The sequence below is a fragment of the Myxine glutinosa genome, chromosome 4, assembly GCF_964187855.1.
Source record: "Myxine glutinosa chromosome 4, kmMyxGlut1.1, whole genome shotgun sequence".
NCBI lineage: Eukaryota > Metazoa > Chordata > Myxini > Myxiniformes > Myxinidae > Myxine > Myxine glutinosa.
In genome coordinates this window covers 102,508,995-102,532,411 of record NC_136264.1, presented here as the reverse complement: position 1 = coordinate 102,532,411, position 23,417 = coordinate 102,508,995, and the positions used below count along the sequence as shown (strand labels likewise).

The window sequence follows — 23,417 nt, the reverse complement described above, 5'->3', positions numbered from 1 at the left end:
CTACCAGTCGTGCAGTGGCAAAATGGGTGACGGAATTAATAGAGATTTTTAAGTTAAAAGATGTCTTTTGTGACTTCTTTAGTGGAGATCCGGGGTTCATATGGACGAATGTGGGGGGCTCACAGCTGTCAAGATTGGATTACGTGTTTGTTTCAAGAGAAGTAACAACGGTTGAAGCGCAGAGGATTTGGAACAGTTTTTCTGATCATTGTTTACTCAAAGTAGTTTTTTCGTTTGATGAGTTTTTATTTGGAGGTAAAGGGGTTTGGAGGCTAAATACCTCATTGTTGAAGAGTCCTGGGATAAGGGAGATGGTTTCTGGCCGAATTAAAGCTTGGAAGGAGTTGATTCCTCTTTTTAGTTCAGTGAGGGAATGGTGGGAAGAGGTGAAACATCGGATTAAGGATATGTGTCAGAGGGTCTCAAGGGTACAGAGTGAGAGGGCTCTCAGGTCCTTTCGAGCTAAGTCGGCGTGTTTACAGAGATTGGGTAGGCTTCGTGTGCATGGGTTTGATGTGGGTGGAGAGATGTCAGTTGAAGCAGCAGATTAATAATTTTTTTCTGCAGCAATTTAACAGGGTTCAGTTTAGGAGTGGTTTGAGGAGGGAGAGGGATGAGCCTTGCTCGTCACCGTTCTTTCGGAAGTTGGTGAAGAACAAGATGGTTATGAAGGGATTGCTCAATGAAGGGGTATTGTATGAGTCGTGGTCAGACATGGAGGAAGTCGTGAAGAGTTATTTTTCGGATTTCTTTTCCCAAGTTCCAGGGGATCTGGATAGGAGGGAGGCGTTCCTGTCAGGTTGGAATCATGACCCTGTGAATGGGGAGCCACTCACAGCTTTCTCTATTGAAGAGGTGGAGCGGGTGGTTCGAGATGGGAAGAAGGGGTCTGCTCCAGGGCCAGATGGATTGCCCTTGGAATTTTACAGGTGTTTTTGGGAAGAGCTAAAAGACCCACTTGTCGAGTTGTTTAATGAGGTTTTACTTGTGGGTGAGTGTCCAGCCTCTTGGGCCGAGTGCAATATTAGTTTGTTACCCAAAAAAGGGGATCTGCACTGCTTGAGTAATTGGAGGCCGATTTCGCTATTAAATGGGGATTATAAGATTCTAGCGAAGGTTTTGCTGGGGAGGCTTCAGGTAGCTTTAGGAGATCGGTTGGGTGGGTTCCAGAGATGTGGAGTCAAAGGGCGAAGGACTACGGACGTGTTGCTTCTCCTTCGGGATTTGATTACGTCGGTGGAAATCAGGGGACGTTCGGCAGGGTTTTTAAGCTTGGACTTTGCGAAGGCGTATGACACTTTATCCAGGGAATATTTGTTCTCCATTCTCGCAGAATGGGGTTTTGGAGAGTCTGGTCAAGTTGATCAAAACACTGTATACCACTTCAGTTGGGCGAGTGAAGGTGAATGGGCGGTTATCGCGGCCGTTTGCGATTTCCCGGGGCCGGGGGGTTCGACAGGGATGTCCATTATCCCCCTTGTTGTTTGTTCTTGCGTTGGATCCCTTGCTATATAGGTTTTCTTTGCGCGTTAGCGGGGTATTGGTGCCAGGTTCTGGGGGTTCTAGGGTCCCATGTTTAGCTTATATGGACGATGTGGTAGTTTGTGTTGCTCAGAGTGGGGAACTGGAGGAGATTATGCGGGTGTGCGAGGACTTTGCAAGTTCCAGTGGACTGCATGTGAATTTTGATAAATCAAATTTGTTGGTGGTGGGAGGGGGGTCATGGGAGGAGGCCCTCTTGCAAAGATTTCGGGTCGTGGAGGGTTGCCTCCAAGTGCTGGGGGTGTGGCTGGGGACCGGCAGCAGTATAGCAAAGAATTGGGAAGAAAAACTAAGTTTGGTTAAAAATTTGTTGAGTGAATGGGGGCAGAGAACCCTCTCGTCAGTGGAGAGTTGCACTGTTGTTAAAGGGCAGATTTTTCCTTTGCCTCGGTTTTTAGCGGAGGTGTTCCCTCCAGCAGAAAGAGTTGCTGCAAGGTTAAGGAGTTTGGTTTTTCAGTTTATGTGTAAGCCATGGTTTTATCGGCCTTCTCAGCACCGGCTAGGTGTCGGACAACTGGAAGGGGGAAGGGGCGGCCCAGACTTGGTAGCTAGTTTAAGAGCAGCCTTCGTGGCACTGCACATGACGATGGCGGGGAAGGCATCAGACCTCTTCTCTGCAGCCGTTGGGTATTATATTCTGCCTGAGTTGAACAGGGTTCGGGGGAAGCGTGTGGGTTTGGGTAGACCATATGATTGGAATCCCAAGTATCCCTATTCGGTATTGAAAGAATTTGTTCGGGAGGGTAGTTTTGGGGATGATTTTGAGTGGAGTTTTCGAAACTTGATGAAGGAGAAGAAAGTACAAGAGGTGTTACCAATAGGTGGTCTTCAAAGGGAAAGAACTTTGGCGGTGTGGCGGAATGTTTCGTCCCAGGCCCTTACTGGAGCTCAAAGTGACCTTGCCTGGTTATCTGTGTGCCAATTGTTGCCATGTAGGGCTGTGCAAGCAGTAAGAGGTCATGTCTCCACCAATAAATGCCCATATATTGGATGTCATGAATCGGAGTCAGTTCGGCATTTTTGGTGGGATTGTGTTTTTGCTTCCTTAGTTTGGAATGAGGTTTTGTGTAAGTTTTTGTGCAAGTTAAAGGTTAAGTTTACTTTAAGTTGGGAAATGATTTTGTACGGTCCGTTTGGCAATCAATGTAAACCGAAACAAATCGTGTTCTGGAGAATATTGAATTGTTTGAAAATGGCCTTGTGGAAGGCGAGGGTCTCAGCATGTTATGGAATGCATCATTTTTCTATGAATTATGTTCTTGCCTTGTTTAAAAGAGAGATGTTTATGTGGATTTACGAAATATGTTGTAATTGTTGTGGAAGATCTTCAATTGAGCAATTGTGCCTTGATTTGATGGTTGACACTTGTTTGCTGGTTTTCATTTCAATAAAAAATCGTCGTAGTATCTGTTCTTATCAGTTTAATAGCTGATATGTTCCGCAATGCGGGACTAGTCTATTAAATGGATTTTTGGTATCGGGAGTTGGATTAGGGGCTTGCTCCGTCCGCTCCACGTATCGACCCGGTATTGCAGTACCTCCGGGAACGGTGCACCCCCTTTGGGGGGACCTGGAAAACAAAGAAAAGATCATAAAGTGTTACGTGGTCCTCCCGGTGACTACCTGGTCTCGGTGACCCCCGGACCGTAAGAGGAACTCCGCCAGAAAGATTTATGATTTATACGCTTTCGTAACGCAATCAATATGAATTCCAGTCAATAAACCCCACACCAAGGATCCGGAGTAATCAATAATATATTCCCCGAGCAATCAACAACCATCAACAATCCACAATCAATATTACGAAGATGGCTATCTTACATATGTGTCCCCCCCTGTCCTCACTCACGACCACTTGGGTCACGGTCACTGTCCCTCACAATGTCTCTCTTCTCCGCACACGTGCGGTTGAACGAACCCCGGGCGGACGTGCTCCAAACGTGCACGTCTCGTACCGGGGACAGCTGCTGCAGCGCACACCTCCTTGCCAAGCAACGGGGCAAAACCAAGCGCGGCTTGCAACGCGCGCGAGGCCCAAGGTGCGACCCGTACGCGTCCTTGTAGACGGTGAGGCGAACTGTGCCGGACGCTTGGTTCCGTGCACGAACCCACGGCGACTTGACGTGTAAATGGGTAATCACACGTCCCGGTAACTCCTCTCGCCAGACGGGCTTGTAAACGCAGCATTCCCCACGCTGCTCAATATCGATACCGCTCTTCTCGGCGCTGGGCGAGGAAGAAGAAGAGAATCGCTGCTTCTCCCGGACCTCGTGTCTTTTCTTCTTCCGTTTCCGGTCTCCTTTTCCCCAGAAGGGGAAACCTTTTCCCCTTTCCCCTTTTCCCCTCGAGCGATGTTTGATCTGTCCTGATGAGACAGGACATCGCGACAACACAAGACCAACACAACCTGCTCTCCCGACACATCTACCTGCACCAGGGCCAGCTGAAGAGAGTGAGGAAGATGAGAGCCAGGAGGGGAATGAGGAGCGAGATGATGATGTACAAAGGCGGGGAGATTCATCGGAATCTGATGATTCAGATTCTAGTGAAGCAGAATGCTCTGATTCGGACTAATCATATAATTAAAGGTCATATTGATTAATTACTTCATTTGAAAACTGTTCAAGTCACAGCTATTAAAAATAGCTTATTTTGAAGTGTAATGAGTTTACTTGTCATGCAATCATCAATTACTTTACTGCAAGATATCCTTATGGAGGTAGTTTCTTTAACATGTTTAAGTACAAAAGTTGCATTTTCGCTCTACTGGATGGTGGCCATCTTGGATTTCTAGGTCAAAATAATGTCATAACGTCAAACTAATGTCAGATTCGGAATCCTCGTGGTCAAATTACCCAAAAAACTGTCTTTGTACGTGATTCTAGGTGTTCTGGTTCAAAACTTAATTTTTCAAGATAGTGCCGGCGGTCATCTTGGATTCGGGCCTCTGGCAAAAAATGCCGGGATTTTTGGGAGGGACATAGAGGCTATTTTTGTTATAAAATGTCAATAGAAGTCAAATCAATCGTCAAACCTTACTAGCCAGAAAATGGTCACGGAATTGAAGTTTTGGACCTAACTAACCTCCTCGTAAAGAAAAATCTGCTTCGAAAATCTGGTACATCATCGAACATCACGAAAACCTGGTGCATCATCGAGCATCACGAAAACCTGGTACATCATCGAACATCACGAAAACCTGGTGCATCATCGAGCATCACGAAAATCTGGTGCATCATCGAGTATCACGAAAACCTGGTACATCATCGAGCATCACGAAAATCTGGTACATCATCGAGCATCACGAAAACCTGGTGCATCATCGAGTATCACGAAAATCTGGTACATCATCGAGCATCACGAAAATCTGGTACATCATCGAGCATCATGAAAACCTGGTACATCATCGAGCATCACGAAAATCTGGTACATCATCGAGCATCACGAAAACCTGGTACATCATCGAGCATCACGAAAATCTGGTGCATCATCGAGCATCACGAAAATCTGGTACATCATCGAGCATCACGAAAATCTGGTACATCATCGAGCATCACGAAAATCTGGTACATCATCGAGCATCATGAAAATCTGGTACATCATCGAGCATCACGAAAATCTGGTGCATCATCGAGCATCACGAAAACCTGGTACATCATCGAGCATCACGAAAACCTGGTACATCATCGAGCATCACGAAAACCTGGTGCATCATCGAGCATCACGAAAACCTGGTACATCATCGAGCATCACGAAAACCTGGTGCATCATCGAGCATCACGAAAATCTGGTACATCATCGAGCATCACGAAAACCTGTTACATCATCGAGCATCACGAAAACCTGGTACATCATCGAGCATCACGAAAATCTGGTGTATCATCGAGCATCACGAAAATCTGGTGCATCATCGAGCATCACGAAAATCTGGTACATCATCGAGCATCACGAAAATCTGGTACATCATCGAGCATCACGAAAACCTGGTACATCATCGAGCATCACGAAAATCTGGTACATCATCGAGCATCACGAAAACCTGGTACATCATCGAACATCACGAAAACCTGGTACATCATCGAGCATCACGAAAACCTGGTACATCATCGAGCATCACGAAAATCTTGTACATCATCGAGCATCACGAAAATCTGGTACATCATCGAGCATCACGAAAATCTGGTACATCATCGAGCATCACGAAAATCTGGTACATCATCGAGCATCACGAAAATCTGGTACATCATCGAGCATCACGAAAATCTGGTACATCATCGAGCATCACGAAATCTGGAAAATAATCCTGAAAAACTGAGCGAGATTTCAAATCCAAAGCAATTTTGATGCGTGCTCTGCAGGAAGAAGTTGTCTTACAGTGTTACATGAAGAGTAACTCTGTAATGCATAAGCATCTGAAGCCATTCCATCCAAGGGAAGCTCGTGGTCATGGAATGGAAAGTCTTGCCAAACGTCACCGAGATCAATCGCCATCGTCGGCATGTCGGAAACAGCCATTCACAAGCGGGGTCACGCAACGCAAGCCGGCTCAATATTCAATCTTGATAAGATACCTACTCCTCCCCGAGTCTTTGGGAGGTCTTAAGGGTCTTTATAGTCTTTAACGGTCTTAGGGGTCATTTGGGTCGTCGGGATGTTTTGGGTCTTTTGGATCTTTGGGGTCTTTTGTGTCTCCAGGGTCTTGAGGTGAGGTCTGTGGGATCTTTTGGTCTTCAAAGGTTTTCAGGGTCCTTTGGGTCTTTGGGGTCGTTTAGCTCTTCAGGTTATTTTGGGTCATCTGGGTCTTTTAAGTCTTTAAGGGTCTCCGGGGCTTTTAAGGGCCTGTCGGGGTCTTTGTGGTCTTAAAGGGTTTTCGAAAGTTTAAGCGGTCTCAGCAGTGTAAAGGAAGGGTAGAAAGGTATATTCCAACAGGACATAATGAATAGTGTCCCGTGATTCGCCTCGGTGAAGACCGGGAAATCACGGATAGCAATGGAGCGTTCCTTCGAGGCATTGTTCAATAGCGGATTTATTATCTCCGCGCGGAGGAAGAGAGAAGAAGAAGAAGCTGAAAGCTTTTACCTGACGCGATCCTCGAGCAGTCTTCAAACCTGCAAAAGGTAACTCAAAGGAAAACCGATTTACAATGTACAAAAATAACAGGTTTCTTTAATGGAACCCGAGAACAATGAAAACGCGACGCTCAAATTAATGTCCTAAATTGGGATCCCTCACACCAGACATAAACACAGACACAGGACAGATAAATAGAAATAACAGGGCACGTGTGTGTGTGCTTAGCTTAACCACTCGTGTTCTCGTCGGGGATGGTGTCGGCCCTGTGTGCACAGTCAGGACGCGGCTCCATGCGTGCCAAAACGCCTTGGCGCCAAGAAGGCCTCGACTCGCCCTTGTTCGCTCGGCCCCGATGAAGGCCTCCTGCGTGAAGCGAACGAGCGTGCAGCCCGCTTGCTCCTCCGTGCAATGTCCTCGTGAATTTGGCACGGAACGGCGATGCACCCAACATCCGGATCAGAAGGGAGAGAGCGTCGAGGGTGAAGGAAGGCTTGAGGGCAAGAGGTCGGAGTAGAGGAATCTTAAGGGCAGTAGTGAACGAGGTCCAGGCACCAAGGGATCCAAAAACGAGAGGGCAAAATGCTGGCTCGCCGTGGTTTTTACGTCTTGTCTCTTGACGTCATCGGTCCTCCCTTCCAATCAGTCCGTCGCCTCTCGACCTCGAGAATGTTCTTCCCACGTCAGTCCTTCACCACTGGCTGAGCGCTTCGCGCTCTTCTCCTCATGCCATCGGTCAGTGGCCAATCAGGCCGTCGCTTCTTTACACCAATCAGCGGGTCGCTCCTTGCTCCGCCCCTGGCCAATCACAAGTCCTTCCTTACTCTGGCCTTACATTGGTGTGATCTCCCCATCAAACCACCTCGACCAATCCATCGTGAGGTGGGCATGGCCTCAGCCTGCATGAGCAATGTTTTATCGCCATGTTGGCACAATGCATGGGCGCTTCCTGCCTGCACTTCCGGTGACTTTTATTGTGGGGAGAAATTAATTGGTATGTGTGGTGCTATTGGGCCTGCCGAGTGTCTATTGGTGTAGTGCCATAAGGGACAATGGATAAATTACAAGGTCTCACACACAGGGGAATTAGCATATTCCCTGCGATAATTAGCACAAGGCCATCCTCCTTTGACCATAAATATACGAGCTTAAACTGACATCCGGGCGAAAGAGGTCCTCCACTTATTACAAGGGGTGGTTCTTCTTCACGACAGTCAGAGCATGATACCTACACAGATCTACCTGATCTATATATCACTCTACCCCAATATTCATAACAACAGACATATACAATTAATAGACAGGATGCAACAGACGTTCAAACAGTACGTAATTAATAGATATTTAGTCGCACGGCTTGATGGACTGCTTGTGTTTTTTTCGGTTTGTTCTATATTTTAAGAAGAAGACGTTTTGGTCACAATTATGTACCATATAAAATACAATGTCAGTATGTTTGTTTGTACAGATGTCTACCTCTTCAAAAGGGAAGGTTTTACAGGCCAATCTTTCAACACAAATGTGTGTTCACTGTGGTCTATTTTGAGGATTAGGTATGCTATTTGCCAATTATTTGGAAATTAATTATTTTATTATTATTAGCCCCCGTTGGGCTTATGGATTTGGCCGTGTTATGGATTATGGATTAGTCTGAAGCGGGGGCTTATGGATTTGGCCGTATCCGTGCATCCGCAACCATATCTCTGGATATTGTTACGTGGTCCTCCCGGTGACTACCTGGTCTCGGTGACCCCCGGACCGTGGGAGGAACTCCGCCAGAAAGATCTATGATTTATACGCTTTCGAAACGCAATCAATATGAATTCCAGTCAATAAGAAACCCCACACCAAGGATCCGGAGTAATCAATCATATATTCCCCCAAGGAATCCACAACCATCAACAATCAACAATCAATATTACAAAGATGGCCATCTTACATATGTGTCCCCCCCTGTCCCCACTCACGACCACTTGGGTCACGGTCACTGTCCCTCACAATGTCTCTCTTCTCTGCACACGTGCGGTTGAACGAACCCCGGGCGGACATGCTCCAAACGTGCACGTCTCGTACCGGGGACAGCTGCTGCAGCGCACACCTCCTTGCCAAGCAACAGGGCAAAACCAAGCGTGGCTTGCAACGCGCGCGAGGCCCAAGGTGCGACCCGTATGCGTCCTTGTAGACGGTGAGGCGAACTGTGCCGGACGCTTGGTTCCTTGCACGAACCCACGGCGACTTGACGTGTAAATGGGTAATTACACGTCCAGGTAACTCCTCTCGCCAGACGGGCTTTCACACGCAGCGTTCCCCACGCTGCTCAATATCGATACCGCTCTTCTCGGCGCTGGGCGAGGAAGAGGAAGAAGATTGCCACTTCTGCCGGACCTCGTGTCTTTTCTTCTTCCGTTTCCGGTCTCCTTTTTCCCAGAAGGGCTCCTGACCCTTTAATCACAACAACCTTTAATCGACTACACATTAATAAGCAAAGACCTGAATAGTAATTCACATCAATTCACATAAATCCGTAACACTCCCCCCCTTCAAGAAAGAAAGTTTGAACCCAGCGAAAACTTTCTTTGCCGGCCAACTTGGATAAACAAACCAGATAACTCACCCCCCCCCCCCCCCCCCAAATCATCAGTTCCCCCCGGGCACAGTTATCACTTAAAAATAAAGCAACAAAATTTTACACAATCCCCTAGATTAATTCCCTCTGGACCAGGCGTCAACCATTTCTAGTTTCTCTTGAATGACAGTTAAGAGGTGGTGACCAAAGCCCCCAAATTTAAACCTCTCGATAGCACTTTTTCGGGAGGCCCAGCTGAGTATTCCCTACATGGACGCCTTAAGGAATGTGGAGTTCACGGTTAGTCCGGGGAGGAAAGTTCATTACATGGACGCCTTTAAGAACGTGGAGTTCACGGTTAGTCCGTGCAGGAAAGTTCACTACCTGGACGCCTTTAAGAACGTGGCGTTCACGGTTCGTCTGTGTAGGAGCCCCGGCTCGGCGGCTCCCCCGTATATAGTGCTTCAACTTCTCCAGAGTCCTAACAGTTACGGTGGGACCCCTGGTCCCAGCCGTTACCTGACTGGCGGTCTCCTTCTCGGCCAGTGCTCTGACGTTCATTCTTTCGGGAGGTGCCGTAACTCTGGGAGCCTCCATAGTAATATCGGCTGCTGCCAACTCCAAAACTACTGCCAAGTTATCCTCTTCTGTAGACCTCTCGATGCCTACGAAATGCCTTCCCTACTGTTATGGTCCGACCCTCCAAATCCTTACCATTCCAATTCTTCTCTGCCTCTCTGGCGTCTCTTGTGCTTGCAAACGTGACAAAGCCAAACCCTCTTGACCGTTGCGTTTCCCTGTCTTTTACCACCGCACTTCCACCAGCGGCCCATATCTGTTGAAGACAGAGGTCAGAACTTCTTCCTCTGTGTTGAAGTTCAGTCCCCCTACAAATAACTTGGAACTTTTGTCGCCATCCCGAGCGGGGGTGGTGTTATTTCCCCTGCGGGGCTCTTTACCCACCCTCGGGTTACCATAAATTTGCCCCCCGGCCAACTCATTCCCGATAATCACAGATACTCCCTCTACAGGAAGCGTGGCTTGTAAACCGACGGTGACCGGTCCTGACACCAAATCGGATTCCAAATGGATGACATGAAGTGGGGCCCTAACACAGCCACCGATCCCTTGTAACCAAACACTATCCCCAGTTGCGGTACTCTTTGACAATGGCAAAATGCCTTCAAGCATTAAGGATTGATGGGCTCCTGTGTCCCTCAAAACCCTAACCGGTCTTGGGTTAGTCAAGTCTCCCTTGAGTGAGACCAACCCCTCATAAATAAATGGTTGGTAACTCTTCTGTGGGCGATTTCTTATGCTTGCCATCACATTCGGAGTGGTAATAGTCGGATTCCGCTCTGGGTCTTCCCTTTTCATGAGGTAACAACTGGACATCAAGTGTCCAGGTTTCTTGCAAAAAGCGCAAGTAGGCCCGGAGGAAAAACTCCTGGTCTGCCTCGGGCCCCCCGAAAAATAAGTTTGTCTTGGGCCCGTAGCCCTCTGATTTCGAACAGGTGGGGTATCCGCGTTGTCCCCATAATCCTCTCGAGGCCGCCGCCATGTATTGTCGTTCTCCGCACCTGCTGTTCCACACCTCCCCTGCGGAGATCTAGGCGAGGAGTTAGGTTCGTGGACCCCTATCCCGTGTGTTAAGGCATAATCATCTGCCATGGTGGCTGCGTCCCACAACTTCGGTACTTTCTTTTCCTGCAGGTACACTTTGATGTCCTCGTGGACACACTGTTGAAATTCCTCCACCAGCATCAGGTCACGCAATGCTTCGAAGTCGTTCCCGACTCCTTTTGACTCACACCACCGATCAAACATATTTTCTTTCACTCTAGCAAACTCCACATGGGTCTCACTCTCCCTCTTCCTGGCATTCCTGAATTTTTGCCGGTAAGCTTCCGGAACCAACTCATAGGCTTTGAGGATGTGCTTCTTCAATACCTCATAATCTGCACATTGGTCCATTGGTAGCGCCGAATAAATCTCTTGAGCTTTACCCACCAGCACACTTTGCACTAGTATGGTCCAGGCCTCCTCCGGCCAGTTTAACTGTCGAGCCACTTTCTCAAAGTGTGGAAAAAATTGAGTGACTTCCTTTTCACTGAAGGGTGGAACCAGCCTCACATGTCTGCCCACCTCCCAGGTGTTCTGGCTAGGTGTCGACCCCGTCAACAAGGGTGGTACCTCTCCCCGTTCTCTCATTAAATCCAGCTCCTTGAATTTAATCTCTTGCTGAAGCGCCAGATCACGTTCCTTCAACTCCCTTTCGGCTTTTCTCTCCTCTGCTTCGAGTTCCCTGGCAGCTCTCCTCTCCTCTGCTTTTCTCCCTTCTAACCTTTCCTGGAGTTCTCGTTCCACTCTCCTTTCCTCTGCTTGTTTCTCTTCTCTCCTCTCTTCTGCTTTCCTTTCTTCTTCTGCTCTTTCCTTTTCTGCTTTCCTTTCTTCTTCTGCTCTTTCCTTTTCTGCTTTCCTTTCTTCTTCTTTTAACCTTTCTGGAGTTCTCGTTCCCCTCTCCTTTCCTCTGCTTGTTTCTCTTCTCTCCTCTCTTCTGCTTTCCTTTCCTCTTCTGCTCTTTCCTTTTCTGCTTTCCTTTCTTCTTCTTTGATCCGTTCCTGGCTCCGTAATTGCAACTCCAGTTTCCGGAGCTCAACGTCTTCTGGTTCTTCGGGTAGCCACTCCCAGGCTAACTCGTCCCATGTTCCTAATCCCACCATAGACTGTATCACCGTGGTCTGCAACTCTGCCTTCCTCAAATTAGTTCGGACCTCCAAGTTAAAATGTTTGGCCAATTTCAAGAGGTCCGCTTTTAGTAACGCTCGGAACTGTGCCTCACTCGGTGTTACCACAAAGTTCTGTGCCACAAACGCCATGGTGCCTATCGTAAACACCTGTTAACCTTCACCCAAGACTTTACCCCTAATTTCCCAAACATTTACCAATTAATACTTAATTAATAAATTTTAATTAATAAAAATATTATTTTATTATTTTATACAATTTTAGATACCGGACGAGCCCCCAATTCTGTTACGTGGTCCTCCCGGTGACTACCTGGTCTCGGTGACCCCCGGACCGTGGGAGGAACTCCGCCAGAAAGATCTATGATTTATACGCTTTCGTAACGCAATCAATATGAATTCCAGTCAATAAGAAACCCCACACCAAGGATCCGGAGTAATCAATAATATATTCCCCCAAGGAATCCACAACCATCAACAATCAACAATCAATATTACAAAGATGGCCATCTTACATATGTGTCCCCCCCTGTCCCCACTCACGACCACTTGGGTCACGGTCACTGTCCCTCACAATGTCTCTCTTCTCCGCACACGTGCGGTTGAACGAACCCCGGGCGGACGTGCTCCAAACGTGCACGTCTCGTACCGGGGACAGCTGCTGCAGCGCACACCTCCTTGCCAAGCAACGGGGCAAAACCAAGCGCGGCTTGCAACGAGCGCGAGGCCCAAGGTGCGACCCGTACGCGTCCTTGTAGACGGTGAGGCGAACTGTGCCGGACGCTTGGTTCCGTGCACGAACCCACGGCGACTTGACGTGTAAATGGGTAATTACACGTCCAGGTAACTCCTCTCGCCAGACGGGCTTTCACACACAGCGTTCCCCACGCTGCTCAATATCGATACCGCTCTTTTCGGTGCTGGGCGAGGAAGAGGAAGAAGATCGCCGCTTCTGCCGGACCTCGTGTCTTTTCTTCTTCCGTTTCCGGTCTCCTTTTTCCCAGAAGGGCTCCTGACCCTTTAATCACAACAACCTTTAATCGACTACACATTAATAAGCAAAGACCTGAATAGTAATTCACATCACTTCACATAAATCCGTAACAATATGTATGGACCGATTTGGTCCTACTTGGCACAAAGACAAGGCATGACATATGCACATCATTTTGTTTCGTGATGCGATCAAAGATGGCCGGCTGGTGGCCATTTTAGTTGTAAAAAACCCGATGTTGAACACGTCCTCAACCATTTCTCGGACATGTGTTTGCCAATCTTGTTCAAACTTAGCAAACAGATAATGAATGATGGGTTACATAGGCACGTCATTTTTTTTCGAGATCAGATCCAAGATGCCCGTCTGGTGGCTATTTTGTTACTTCAACCGATCGCCATCCATTTATCGGACATGCATGGACCCATTTTTTTGGGAGCCTTTAACTCCGTACAGCAAAATTACTAAACTACGGCGGAGCCAATGACATTTTATGTCCTTTCACCTCCTCCACCGAAGGTGGATATGTTTATATTTTCACCCATGTCTGTTTGTCTGTCAACAAGATATATCAAGAAGTTGTGGACGGATTGGGACGAAATTTGGCAGATAGAAAGTGTATATGGCACGGACAAAATGATTAGATTTTAGTGAAGATGCGGATTCGGATCCGGCCATTAGAATTTTAAAGTGAATCTTCATCATTGCGAGACAGGGCCAAAAACGACATATAGTGTGATATTTATAAACGTTGTGGACGAGTTATGACTAAACTTGGTGGATGAGTTGGTTCGGTGACAAGAACATAGTCAGGTTCACTATGTTAACAAATATAATTTCGTTCAAAAATTTGGGAGATTAGCAAACCTGTACATTTTTGGAATCATCAGAGCATGAGGAATCCAAAAATTAATGTTGGCATTTGCACAGACCTGGATACAAAATGTAAAATGTTCAGCATGGCGGAGGTATGCTCTCTCACAAGTGCTGTTTTAGTTTCCACAGTTAATGACGAATCAACGAGCTTATTTAAAGATCGGTTCATTTGAATCATTGTAATAATAGTTCTCTCTTTCGGTCACTCGTTTCTCGGATCCTCATGACGTCATCGCACGAACCAGCATCGCCCTCTTCCTCTTCGACCTCCTCTGATGGGCGGAGCCTGCAAAGCTCGATGGAATAACCGAAACGGAGTGCAAGGGGATTAACATCGGGAAGTCATGTGCACAACTCTACAAGCACCACGTGACCTCCTCCCCTTTTCGCTGCTTCGCAACAAAGCACGTGATTTGATCCCAGTAAAAATCATAAACCCCCATACCCATTAGGGTTCCTGTAATTCAGGTCGAATGTATTATTTATAATGTATTAAACAGCTGGTGTGTTTAATGTCCAATTCCATTGGAATCTCGGTTGGCAAGCCGGGTTTTTACGCACGGGACGCGGCTCTGACGCACAGAGAAAATGACGTCAGTTCGGTAATCTTTCTTCCTGTTTTTCTTCACATGATAAATCCTATATTTCTCTCAAGACAAACAAAATATATACATCACACCAGGATTGTTTAATACCAGGATATCAATGAAGATGCATAGCTGCAATGGAGGCGCCGAAAGATCGGACATTTCGATGGAATTTTCGATTTTCGCGAATCGTCGCCGCTCAATCATAGATGCGATTGTCGTGGAAAAGAGCGGTTTTAAACTTCGTACGTTATCGCTTCTCGGCCTTTTGGCTTCGGCCTTTTGGCTGAGAGACCGATCGACCTGGCAGGAGTAATGCCCTGCCGGTGGATTAAGGGGTCTCACTCCTATTAAGAGGAGTGGTCCCACCTGTATGACCATGCATTGTGGCCCTTCGGGGGCATGATGCATGCGTTTGAATGACCATGTGCTTCCCCCTCGGGGTTGAGGCGCATGTGTATTGTTATGGGGACAGCCTTGTTGACGTTGTGCCTTGGCCATGGGGTCAAGGTGCACGTCCGAGGCTGTTCAAATGTTTGGACTTTTTACCTTTTTTCACACGTAAAAAAGGCAGGCCCTGACTGCGGCCCTAAACCAGTTGGCTGAGAGACCGATCGACCTGGCAGGAGTAATGCCCTGCCGGTGGATTAAGGGGTCTCACTCCTATTAAGAGGAGTGGTCCCAACTGTATGACCATGCATTGTGGCCCTTCGGGGGCATGATGCATCATGCGTTTGAATGACCATGTGCTTCCCCCTCGGGGTTGAGGCGCATGTGTATTGTTATGGGGACAGCCTTGTTGACGTTGTGTCTTGGCCATGGGGTCAAGGTGCACGTCAGAGGCTGTTCAAATGTTTGGACTTTTTACCTTTTTTCACACGTAAAAAAGGCAGGCCCTGACTGTGGCCCTAAACCAGTAGTATCTGTTCTTATCAGTTTAATAGCTGATATGTTCCGCAATGCGGGACTCGTCTATTAAATGGATTTTTGGTATCGGGAGTTGGATTCGGGGCTTGCTCCGTCCGCTCCACGTATCGACCCGGTATTGCAGTACCTCCGGGAACGGTGCACTCCCTTTGGGGGGACCTGGAAAACAAAGAAAAGATCATAAAGGAGAAACCTCAAGATTTGATTTTACAAGTGGAGAGATATTTAAACTTGAAAACTCTGATGAGTGAATCGGGAAGTTGTGCAGTGGTTTGTGGGTTCGTCCTCTCCAATAAATCTTCCCACTCATGATTATTCTCCACAAGTTAATAAACAATTTATACTAAATTAAAAAGGCAATGTGGGGATGACAAACTTCAGTCTAAAAAAGGTCCTCAACAAGATAGGGATGATGTTGGTTTAGAGAGTCGACAACAGCGTTGCCGTCACATAACAATCCCAACATCACTGCCTCATTTACACTTCATCAATCGTTGCTTCAAGCTTCCACAAACATTTCACTGGTTACAACAGTTCTTGATTACTCTTGTTGTGTAGCCACATAATGAGATTGGACAAATTAGCAATCCGACTATAATGTTATAACATCAGTGCATGATCATCAACTTCTTACAAACTGCATGAACATCTCTAATTTCAGTATTATATAATTATCTCCATTTGTGATTGGTTACTCTATGTTGATAAAAAAGAAAAGTAGGAAAGAAAACTGAAACTGCAGGAAGTCCCTGAAATTATATTGGAGCTTCTTATACTTTTGCAGAAATTATATATAGGAGCTTATGATACTTTTCGCTAGGCCTAGCTCTCGACAGTAGTCTGGAGGCAGTGATGTCGGGGTTGTTATGTGACGGCAATACTGTGAGCTACTCTCTTAACCAACATCAACCCTATCTTGTTGAGGACCTTTTTTAGACTGTAGTTTGTCATTCCCACATTGCCTTTTTAATTTAGCATAATTTTTTTAACTAGGGCATGCCCGTACTATATATCTATCTAAAATTATATCCCCCCCCTCTATTTACATGAAATGGTTTGGTCCATTCGCAACGCCAAAGCGAACGGCGAACGGCTTGCGAGTACAGTGACAATCCCCCCCCCACCCCTCTATTTACATGAAATGGTTTCGTCCATTCGCAACGACCACAGAACCCCCCCCCCCCTCTATTTACATGGAATGGTTTGGTCCATTCGCAACGCCGGCACACGCGATCGTTCGCTGCTCTCTGATTGGTTGAATCGTTTTTTGGACATAGCTCGGTAAGTAATTGTCCGATTAATATGAAACCTTGAAAAGGCACATCCTCGGGTCCCCAGCAATATACCTGGCAAGTTTCAAGTATATCGGACCCGTGGTTGTCGAGAAACAGCGGTCACAGACAGACAAACGTACAAACGTACAAACGTACAGAGATTACTGGAATTATAGATAGATGAACTTCTTTCTGTCATTTTTTACAATGTGGAATAACACAATGGTATATGGTACTCAGAGGATACCCAATCTTGGAGCAAAAGTGCCAAGATATCTTCGTCAGCAATGTCAAACACTGCACATGTTCCAATATTGTCTAACCGCTAACGTAACCCTGACTGTATCTTGCAGCTCTGTCTTATTGCTCGTTTCTCAAAGAGTAATGTCTTCATCCAGCCTCAGGCCACACAATGACCTGCACTTTGAAATGCCCAAAATAACTGATGTGGTTTCCCTTTAACCAATAGGGTGGGGGCAGAGGAAAGGGGCGGAGCCCATATCAATTAATTGACCATTGACCACTCCAGGCGATGCAGTGTGCCAAAACAAAGATGAAAGGAACACGAAATGTCAGTTCAAATATTTATTAAACTAGGGGGCCCGTTGGTCCATTGGACCAAATTTTAATTGGGGACTTTTGGATCTTCAGGGATTTTTGGGTCTTTGATGACTTTTGGGTGTTTGGGGACTTTTGGGTCTTTTTGGTCCTTGGGAACTTTTGGGTCATCTGGTGATTTTGTGTCATCTGGGGTTTTTGGGTTTTCGGGGACGTTTGGTTCATTGGGACTTATTGGTCATCTGAGTCCTTGGGGCTTTTGGGTCATCAGAGACTTCTTGGGTCCTTGGGGACTTATGGGTCCTTGTGGACTTTGGGGTGATCTGGGTCTTTTGGGTCCTCGGGGACTTTTGGGTGATTTGAGTCATCTTGGTATTTTGGGTCAAGTGTTGAAGGGTCTGCCAAGGCCTAAGGGGTCTCGGCAGTCTAAAGGGTTAAAAGGCACATTTGAATCGTGCGGAATTAATTAATAGACGTGAAAAAGTATGACTGACACACACACACACACACACACACACACACACAAACACACACACACACCTCCATTTATCGTAGATTCAATTTGACTGGATTCCTTGTTCAGTCTGTTTTATACGACGGCATAAGTGATGAGCCGACGTAGCGAATCTGGCGCCGAGAAACCGTGACTCGAGATGGTTTATTGATCACGTGGTTCCTTTTGCATTGACTCGCGACTGGAGGGTTCATGATCACGTGTCCCATGTGCGGTGTATAGCACTGGTACCTTGCTATTATTTTATTTTCACAAATGTAAAACTGAAAAACAAGGCCTTTCCCGAGACATGATATTTCTGCTGATATTATTTTATGCCACATAACATTATCACGCATAACGCTGACACTGAGGAAAATGTGTCTAGCGGCTCCGCCCCCATCAAGCTGGTTGACAGTCATAGCCACGCCTACCCCGGCCCTATTCTTTTACAAAGGAATGTCGTTTTGTGTACTTTTTGAGGAATCATTTCAAGCCACGAGAATTATAATACCAAAGGATGTTGCAGGAAGTAAAACTCTGTCGAATGGTAGCAGAATCATTGCCATTGATAGAGGCAGCTCGGAAAAATGCCGTCTGAGGAAGATTATTATTATCATTATTGTTATTATTGTGGCGGACACGAAAGCCCACTGGCGTGGTGACATCATTCCGCGCACCAAGTGGGCGGCGGCCACGCCCGGGGGGTAGGCGTGGCCTGAGGATATACACGGGGCGCGCAGCCCGGAGCGCGCTAGTGTTACAGTGAGCTCCTCAAATAAAGACGCTTATAAGTTACCGCTTGTCCGCTTCCTCCTTGCTCACAAGCAGCGCGCGTAACACCGCGCTTTACTGGTGACCGTCGACGTTGGATCTGCCGGAGCGATCCTTCCACACACGACGCCATTGCCATGGCCAACAACGCAATGTTGATTAAACTTCCCGAATTTTGGGAGGCCCAGGCCGAAGTCTGGTTCGTCCAAGCCGAAGCCCAATTTCAGCTTCGGCGCCTCACCGGCGACGACACGCGCTACTGCCATGTCGTCGCCTCCCTCGGGCCCGGCACGGCCGCTTGAGTTGTGTCCGTCCTTCGCCACCCACCGGACGGCCACAAGTACGAGGCACTCAAGCGGCTACTCCTAGCCACATTCGGCCTCACGGACGACGCACGGACCGACCGCCTCCTGGATCTCCCCGAGCTCGGCGACACGCGCCCGTCGGTCCGAATGGACCATATGCTGTCACTATTGGGCGACGAAGCCCCCGGTTCTCTATTCCGGGCGCTTTTCCGTCGCCAACTTCCAGCGCAGGTTCGCCTCGCGTTGGCCGGGACCGTGCTAACGGAACCCCGAGCATTGGCAGCCGAGGCGGACAGGTACTTCGCGGCTTCGGACACACGGACCTCGAGGCTGATGCTGATCCACAGCATCAGCTTACACAGCATACGCAGCATGCTGATACGCACCTCGTGACCGCCGCCACGCCCCGCCCACCGCCGCGGCGAAAACCGCCACTGCGGGGAAAACCGCCAACTCCACCGGCCTGGCGGAGCCAGCCGCACTCCTCCAGCTCCACCACCTGGTGCTGGTTCCACGCCAAGTTCGGCCACGAGGCTCGGCAGTGTCATCCGCCATGCTCCTTCAACAGGTCGGGAAACGCCCGGGCCGGCGCTCAATAGTGGTGATGTGCGCCGGCCGTTCGAGCAGCCTGCTGTTCATAACGGACACCTTATCCGGGCGCCGTTACCTGTGCGACACGGGAGCGCAGGTGAGTGTCGTTCCCGCCGGTACGTCAGACAAGCACGCCGCGGGCGGTGGCCCCGCGCTGCTTGCCGCGAACGGGACGCCCATCCGTACGTACGGAAAACGCTGCCTCTCTCTGCGGTTCGGAGGGCAGGTTTTCCGATGGACGTTCGTCACCGCCGACGTGCCCATGGCACTGCTTGGCGCGGACTTCCTGTGCGCTAATGGGCTCCTGGTCGACGTAAAGCGCAGACGTCTTGTCCAGGCCGAGAGGTTCAGCTCGCTCGCTTGTGCGCTGCCCAGCTCGTCGAGCAGCTCAACGAGCGGCTCGCCGGGCGGCTTGCCAAGCGGCTTGCCGAACGGTTCGGTTCCGGCCACGTTGATCTGTTCGCTTCCGGCAGCGGACGAATTCAACCGCCTCCTCGCCGGCTTCCCGGCCCTCACGCGGCCCACCATCTCGGCGGGGGCCGTCAAGCACGGGGTGGCCCATCACATCCCCACCGTCGGGCCACCGGTCTACGCCCGGGCACGCCGCCTCGAGCCGACGAAGCTGGCGGTGGCAAAAGCCGTGTTCGCTACCCTGGAGCGACTCGGCATCGTTCGGCGCTCGGAGAGTGCTTGGGCGTCGCCGCTGCACATCGTGCCGAAGCCCGGCGGGGGATGGCGACCGTGCGGGGACTATCGCCGTCTCAATGACGCCACCACTCCCGACCGCTACCCCATCCCCCACATTCAGGACTTTTCCGCCCGTTTGGCGGGCATGTCCTTCTTCTCGAAGGTGGACCTCATACGTGGCTACCATCAGGTCCCCGTCAGGCGGGAGGACGTCCCAAAGACGGCGGTCATCACGCCATTCGGACTCTTCGAGTTCCTGCGGATGCCCTTCGGTCTGAAGAATGCGGCTCAGGCGTTCCAGCAACTGATGGACAGCGTCCTGCGCGACTTGGATTTTGTCTACGTCTACCTGGACGATATCCTCGTCGCCAGCGCGTCCCGCGAAAAGCACCTACGCCACCTCCGCACGCTCTTCGAACGCCTGGGCCAGCATGGCCTGATTGTGAACCCCGCAAAGTGCCGGTTCGGCATCGCCGTAATCGATTTTCTGGGGCACCGTGTCACCAGGCACGGAGCCGTCCCCCTGCCGGCCAAGGTGGAGGCGGTGAAGGGGTTTCCGCGCCCCCGCACGATCAGAAGGCTGCAGAAGTTCCTGGGCATGGTGAACTTTTACCATCGGTTCCTGCCCCGTATCGCCCAGCTCCTGCGCCCCCTGCACGAAGCTCTCCGAGGTAAGCCGGGCAAAGGCGACGTGACCTGGACCGAGCAGATGGACACGGCGTTCACGGGCGCGAAGCTCGCCTTGGCTAGCGCCACCATGCTCGCGCACCCGGCGCCCGATGCACCGATCGCCCTCACCACCGACGCCTCGGAATACGCGGTGGGCGCGGTGCACGAGCAATGGGTGCGTGGAGCTTGGCGACCGCTGGTGTTCTTTAGCTGGCAGCTTCGCCCGCCCGAACGCCGTTACAGTACCTTCGACCGCGAGTTGCTCGGGCTTCACTTGGCGGTCAAGCACTTCCGCCATCTGCTCGAGGGCCGTGCGTTCACGGCCTTCGTCGACCACAAGCCGCTGATCTTAGCGATGGGCAAGGTCACCGAGCCGTGGTCGGCCCGGCAGCGGCGTCACCTCTCGGCTGTGTCCGAGTACACGACGGACATCCGGCACGTCGCGGGGAAGGACAACCCGGTGGCGGATTGCCTTTCCCGGGCCGTCGCCCACGCAGTCCACCTCGGCATCGACTATGCCCGGATGGCAGCGGACCAGGCCGCTGACCCCGACGTCAAGGCCTTGCGGACCGCCGTCACGGGCCTCCGCGTCACCGAGGTGCCGTTCGACGGCGCGGGCGCGGCCCTCTTGTGCGACGTCTCCCTCGGGCGGCCACGCCCCATCGTGCCCGCGGGCTGGCAGCGCCAGGTGTTTGACGCCATCCACGGCCTGTCCCACCCGGGCGCGAGGGCCTCCCAAAGGTTGATCGCCAACAAGTTCGTCTGGCATGGCCTCCGGAAGGCCGTCCGTGGCTGGGCCAGGACGTGCCTCGCGTGCCAGCGCGCCAAGGTGCACCGGCACACCCAGGCCCCGTGCACGGTGCCGGAACGCCGGTTTGACCACGTCCACGTGGACCTGGTGGGACCTCTGCCCCCCTCGCGGGGTTTCACCCACGTCCTCACCATGGTGGACCGCACCACCCGGTGGCCGTGCCCTTGGCATCGACGATGGCGGCGGACGTCACGCAGGCTTTCATCGCCACCTGGGTCGCCCGGTTCGGCGCCCCCTCAGACATCTCGCCCGACCGCGGCCCCCAGTTCACCTCGGAGCTCTGGGGGGGGTGGTCGCGCAGGGGCTCGGGGTCCGGCTGCACCGAACCACGGCCTACCACCCCCAGGCTAACGGCCTGTGTGAGCGATTTCACCGCTCATTGAAGGCCGCGCTCCGGGCCACCCTCCGTGACGGCGGCTGGGTCGACAGTCTCCCCTGGGTCCTGCTGGGCCTCCGGACGGCGCCCAAGGAGGACCTGCGCACATCCGCGGCGGAGTTGGTCTTCGGGCAACCGCTGCGGGTGCCGGGCGAGTTCCTCCCCGACTCCACGGCACCATGGTCCGCGGCACAGCAGCGCTCCGCTCTGCAAGAGACCGCCCAGAGGTTCGCCCCGGTGCCAACGGCATGCCACGGACACCCACCAACGCACGTCGCCCCGGAGCTTCGCACGGCGGAGTACGTCTTCGTCCGCCACGATGCCCACCGGACACCACTGCGGCCCCGGTACGACGGGCCTTTCCGCGTGCTGGAGACCGGGGCAAAGCACTTCACCCTGGACATCGGCGGTACTCCTGACCGCGTTTCTGTAGATCGCCTCAAGCCGGCCCACCTCGACGTGGACCATCCACCGCCAGTGGCCCGACCCCCGCGTCGGGGCCGCCCCCCTGCGGGCGGACCCCCGGCACCGACCAGCCCCGCCGCCATGCTGCCCCCCCGGTCCTGCACCCATCCCAGGGGCAGCCAGGGGCATCCCACCTGGCATCCCTGCACCCCGGACGCCGCCGATCGCCAGGGGGCGCTTCGGCCGGGTCATCCGTTTGCCCCGCAAACTGGCCCTCCAGGTGCGCGGGAATTCCGGGGGGGCGCGTGTGGCGGACACGAAAGCCCACTGGCGTGGTGACATCATTCCGTGCACCAAGTGGGCGGCGGCCACGCCCCGGGGGTAGGCGTGGCCTGAGGATATACACGGGGCGCGCAGCCCAGAGCGCGCTAGCCGCTAGTGTTACAGTGAGCTCCTCAAATAAAGACGCTTATAAGTTACCGCTTGTCCGTTTCCTCCTTGCTCACAAGCAGCGCGCGTAACGCCGCGCTTTATTATGATGATGATGACCAAGGGGATGAATTCCCGGGTTTGACCGATCGCGTTTTTTCGCTGTATTTTGCTTTTGCATTGGTCTGGAGAACTGAAAAGTGATCCCTTCCTCGACAATCAGCTGAACAGACCAGGTCGGTCTCATATGTAGCCAAAGTGAGTTTTAAAAGAAGATAATCCAACTATAGTTTTGCATGCAGCAGATGGGAGCGACATTTTTTTCCGTGCCATCCCGACATAGAGAGTACTGAAGTACTCTCTGATTATCCACATCACTGACATTTTTGTACATTCAACACTGGTCAAAAAAAGGCTTGGCGTCAGGAACGGCATCCGGCTATAAAACATTGTATTGAAGGAGCTGCGCTCCAACGCGAGTCGAAAGAATTGACGCGACCAAAGACGGAATTCGTCCGAGTTGCTTTATTAAAACAAAACAGCTCAGGTATTCTGACAAGCCCGTTTATCGGGCAGCAATATATATACACATTTATGCCGGGGCGTTTGCCCGGGAAAACCGAGACCGGGCATGCCCGGGTGTCAAGGGCGAGTCCTGGAAAGGCGAGTCTGGACATGCCCGGGCGTCCTGGACGCGGCCTGGCAAGTCGAGGCTGGGCGTGCCCGAGCGCTCTGG

At 50.7% G+C, this 23,417-nt stretch overlaps 1 non-coding gene and 1 pseudogene across 1 annotated transcript; both read left to right on the top strand.

The window, feature by feature from the left end:
- The first annotated feature begins 2,918 nt into the window (after window positions 1-2,918).
- LOC137426311 (U2 spliceosomal RNA) lies at window positions 2,919-3,102 on the top strand. The gene has a single exon (XR_010984276.2). It is a non-coding gene; the product is annotated as a U2 spliceosomal RNA (small nuclear RNA).
- A 12,144-nt stretch (window positions 3,103-15,246) lies between these two features.
- LOC144891898 (U2 spliceosomal RNA) lies at window positions 15,247-15,458 on the top strand (annotated as a pseudogene).
- The last annotated feature ends 7,959 nt before the right edge of the window (window positions 15,459-23,417 follow it).